Raw genomic sequence first — 5185 nt, 5'->3', positions numbered from 1 at the left:
CCCCCCCCCCCCCCCTCCCCTCCCCATACGCACACACATGCATTAGCCTGCTTCCAATATATTCCCAGATATCCCTTCAGCCATCGTGGAAAATCTTGGGAATCCTTTTGGAAAGTGGCCAACCTGAGGAGAGGAGAGGTTGTAAATTCTCCCTCCTCAACCTCTTCTTTTTTTCCTTTTTTTTCTCCCTTGAGTTGGTCGTTTAGTGGATTTTCTGCCCTGTTGACGTGTGGTGCTCATGCTCGTGTGGGAGTTTTGTAAATACGGCTTCACGTGAATGGGGTGAAGGGATGTATGGATGTGTTGTTTATATAGGCTTGTAGGTCACCCAGCGCTGGGGAGAGGGGAGTTTATAGAAAGTAGGTCATAGTTCTGTGGGGCAGGGGTGGGGATAGTAATAGGTATGCGGGTTCAAACTTGAAGACAGGCAGTGACAATCCAGGAGTATATAAGAGAAGTCGTATATTTGAATTCCAGTTTGTAGTATCTAGGTCCAGTTTGTTTGGTGGTGCACAGTGTTGCCTTGTTCCTATAGATAACTAGTGAAGCTGAGGCAACGAGGCATCAAGTTGAGGTATTTCAGGTGCTGCTGCTGCTGTAAAACCTCGATAATAATTATCAGATTTGATTGGTAAGTCCATCAAAATGAAGAAAGAAGGTTTTCCTTCTAGAGCTGACAGTCATATATATATATTTTTTTTTCAGAGTGAATTTTCCACTGACAGTAGCCTCAGTGTACCAGAATGCAATGCTGTGACCTGCTTCTTCTCAAGTGGAAAAAACTTGTGCACTGATATGACTTTCTTTCTTTACCTACTCATAAAAATAAAGTGATTGCAGCAATTTCATATCCACTTTGTGGTAGTTGCGAACGTAACTGTGGGAAATGGAAAAGCACTAACTGAAGTAGAAGTTGATGAGTCAGGTTGAGGGGAAGAGGAAAAGTAAATTACAATCCGTAATCATAAATAACCCATAGACTGCACTGAATTAAACCACAAGTTGATGATACGAGCAGCATAAGGGTAGCTGAGGGTATTATCATAACGTCATACAGTGGACACACGGCTTTTAAAATGTCTTTTATTGCATATGTTAATGTACTGTGGGTTTGTGTACAGTTGTCCAAATATTTAACTAAGCTATGTTCTTCACATAAATCAACATGCAGTGTCAGGTAAGCATGCAAGAAGAAGATTATAGGAGAAGACCTAAATATAAGTTGTGGGGAAAAAAGAAAACTGATTGATGACATTAGTGAAAAAAGCAAGAGGCAGAGTCACCCTGCTATTGTTTCATTTTGACTTTGCACTACAGAGAAAGATCACATCAGCCACACTGATGGATGCGTTCAGGTTCAGGTTACCTGCCCTTCATTTATGCTAAGAATGTCTTTTTGATGATCTGATGACGTGTCTTCTTACGTACTATGGTGTCGCCTGCGTTCAAGCCAGCAATTATACTGTACCAGATTTAATGTTTTGATCCTAATCTTTATTATGAAGCGTCTTATTTGATTTGTGTTTCCTCCCCTAGCATTGCCCTGCTTCAGTTCAGTAGAGTTAGCTGCTCAGTGTAACAGCCTGCTGGTTATCACTGGTAGCTGGAGGCTTTAAAGTAACTTGCATCACAGTTGTGATTGTAAAGAGAAAACGTATTCACTCTGTCCGCCCACATTTACACCTCATGTTTGGAGACTGAAATCCAAGACCTCACTAGTTTCCCTTTAACTTTATTGTCCCTAGGAAAAACATGCTTCCCACAATGCAGTTGTGAATACACTGACATCACAATGAGAAAACAGAAAGGGCAACAACAAAAACTCTAGTACAGTATACAGTATACATACAGTATATGTTTTGAGTACTTGTGCAAAATGTATCAAAAGTGCATTTTTATGTGTATATTTTTATTGCCTGTAAAAGAACTCGCTTGCACTTTGCCCTTTAAACGTCCGGCTCTGTTGTCTGACCTCTACACTGCCGTCAGAGATCGATGATTGCAGGTTGTCGTGGCCAGGGACAGAGAGCACTCATTCAGTATATTCTGGGATCTTACAGGAATGAATTGGCCACGGTTGTATGGTAGGTTTTGTCGTCAGATGTGAGCCAGACTGCTGCAGCAGTTCTTTTACATTTAAAGTCACAGTTAGTAGAGGAGAGGGAGGGGAAGACATTTTCATGCTATATGTGCTCTGATTAACTTGAGTGAAGCCAGCAGTGCAGTGTGGGCATGAGCCAGCAACCGCAGGAGGGAGAGGAAAACTCTTATCAGCCTTAATCACAAAGTGGAGAGAAAACCTTCAAATTTCCAGCAATTAAGATGATATGGATCTTCCCATTTGTGCACATGAAATATTGTTTGTAAGTGTACTCCTCTTTGCAAAGACAGTGACGAATTGCAGATTTGTCCAGAGAAAAGCTAAACTTACCAATGATGAGTGAACCAACTACCTCCTTTGCACTCAGAGATTATAGTTATTTTCATGTAACTCCCACAGAGCCATCTTGAACTGGAGCTATTGCCATCCCAAAGTGAACATGCAGCTACCCCCAAAACAAAAATGTCCACTGGTTTTTTAATCTTTACAAACTGATGTTGCATGGCCAAGCATTGTGATTTTAAATTCTATTCTTTAAGTATAAGGAATAGTTCAACATCTTATTCACTCACTGGCATCTTCAGCCAGCAGCTTGTTAGCTTAGCTTAGCATAAAGACTAGAAACTGAACAGAAAAGCACAAAGTACAGTTAAGGACATGTCATTAGTTTTGCAGATACTTGGTCGTAAACCAAAGTAATGGACAAACTGAAATTCTGACCTGATGTTGGTGCTGAATGAAGGAAAACTAGATAGATGAACGGGTCAGCGAGACATTTACTCAAAGCCGCAAATATGAACTTGTGTTGGCACTAGCAGAAGAATGAGGGGATCATCGAAGTCATTAGGACTCATCTTCTGGGGACCATGAATGTCTGTATAAAATGTAATAGCAGTCCAGCGAGCAGTTGTTGAGCTATTTCAGCCTGGAGCAAAGTGGTGGACGGACAGACAGACGGACGTCACTATCCCTACAGCCACGCAGCTAGCATGGCTATAAAGCACTTACAGACTTTCAGTACACAACTATGAATCAGTTTTTATGCCTCTGCGCTGGCGACAGGCGTGGCCCGCAGGCATAATGTTTTTGGGTAGTCTGTCCGTCCAAAAGGTCAAAGGTCAACTTCACTTTGACATCATAATGTTCTGCAAAAACACTTTTCTGGCCATTAGTCAACGCTGGTTGGCAGAGACATGCGACCACGAGGCGGTAATTCTAGTTTACTGTTCCAAACAGCTTTTTTATCATTTCTGGAACTGAAAGTTTAAGTTTTAAGCCCAAATCTGAGAAAAGGCCATTTTATTTTTCATAAATGTCACATAATGTTTCATCAAGATGTCTTGATATTGAAGTTCTGAGAAGTTAAATCTATCTTCCATCTGTGGCTATCAATGTGTAATAATAGGACATAGACATGTTGGCATGTTACTGAGGGGAAAAGCATAGGGGTAAATAATAAAGTGCATGATGGCTGAATTGAACATCTGTATTGATCATGCTGGCTCACCACAGTGTCGTGACTTACTGCGACGCTGGAAAAGAACAGAGCGTTCGTTAACGTTATTAATTACTCCTGTGCTTCTCCTAGTCTAACAAGTCAAAATGCCTGCTGTGGAAAAGGCTTACTGGATATTGTAGCCTTATATAATAACCATTTCTGACTGTCCTCATGTGCTCTCTTGTTCTTTTCCAACTGCCCCCCCCATGTACCCCAACCTATGTCCCACTCATGAACCCCTGCATCACATCACATGTCTGACTCTCTGTCCTCTGTGTGTGTGTGTATGTGGTTCATCTATACCTCTTTGTGATCTGACATCGGTCCAGCTGTTTTTGGTACAGAGGCTTCTTTTAAGCTTGGTGGTCTCAGTGTGTGTGTGTGTGTGTGTGTGTGTGTGTTTGTGTATGCGTGCGTGTGTGTGTGTGTGTGCGTTTGTACATGCTGTACCCATGCAGTGCTCTTTATTTTAATTCTCCTGTATAATTAGATGCTCATCAGCACTGCATAGCATACATGGTGTCCTAGGCTCCTGTGGGTGTGTGTATGTGTGTGGGTGTGTGTATGTGTGTATGTGTGTGTGTGTGTTTGTGTTTTGGTGCCCTACTTTGTCCTGATCATTTGGTCACTATGTGCCATGAACAGGCTGGTGAATGTTCCCCGAGTGCTGTAATTTCTTCCTACAGGAATGTCAGGAATTCTGTGTGTGGTGTTGGTGTTGGGGTGGGACGCATAGGACCAAAGGGCTTTGGACACACACATATACACATATACACACACACACATACAGAAACACATGGAGACCTACTGCACTCTTGAGGACATCTTACAGACCCACTTAACATAAAACTGGCTTTATTAGAGATATTTCCACCCCATTTCGGACACTTTTTAAGAAGTTTAGATTTTGAATATAAATTGCTGTAAGTCTGGCAATGTTATTTTTTTCCCCCCCAAAGCCAAGGGGCAATTGATTTTTCAGTATAAAGTGCTACCGATTCAGTATTGAAGAACAAAAACGGGCAAATGAAAGGCAAGTTATCAAAGCACTTCGGGTAGCTGACTGACTTCAGTTAATTAATAACAGCTCAGGTTAAAAGATGAACGACTGACCGTCCTGCAACAGCGGCTCTCGAGGCCCTTTCACCCTGGTTTGGTTCTGTTGGTCGTTTGGTCTGTGGGTGACTGTTGGTTCCAACCTCCAGTGCTTGATAGACATGTCAGCCCCTTGAATGACAGGTTTCACATAATCTGACCAATGGCAAACCAGAGAGTTAGTGTACTACACAGTCACTGGAAGGAATCCAAGCCAAAGTGAAATGCAACACGAGGAGGAGTGTAACTTCAAAACAAGACTGTGTGTTCTCTCTCTGTGTTCTCATGCTCGATGGTTCAGGACCACAATGTGCCTTTGGCAATATTTTGTCTCGTTTACCATGTGAAATTATGACTAATTAAAGGTGCCGGTGAGAGGGCTGGGGCATAGTTAGAGTATGTACAGTAGGAATGGGACAAAAGGTCAAAATGCCGAGGAAGGAAAAGTAAGTAGTGAGGAAAAGTGAAGCATGATGTTTGCTGCTGCCCCC

At 42.2% G+C, this 5185-nt stretch overlaps 1 protein-coding gene across 3 annotated transcripts in view; it reads left to right on the top strand.

Annotated features, from left to right (window-relative positions):
* LOC111671450 (growth factor receptor-bound protein 10-like) overlaps positions 1 to 5185 on the top strand; it is a 45363-nt gene that overhangs the window by 8811 nt on the left and 31367 nt on the right. The gene's annotated exons all lie outside the window — the stretch shown is intronic.

This window comes from Seriola lalandi, unplaced genomic scaffold, assembly GCF_002814215.2.
Source record: "Seriola lalandi dorsalis isolate HSWRI2012SDOR001 ecotype SW California unplaced genomic scaffold, Sedor1 jcf7180002054879, whole genome shotgun sequence".
NCBI classification, from domain to species: Eukaryota; Metazoa; Chordata; class Actinopteri; order Carangiformes; family Carangidae; genus Seriola; species Seriola lalandi.
The sequence above is the reverse complement of the archived record's forward strand: the minus strand, read 5'-3'. Positions and strand labels throughout refer to the sequence as shown.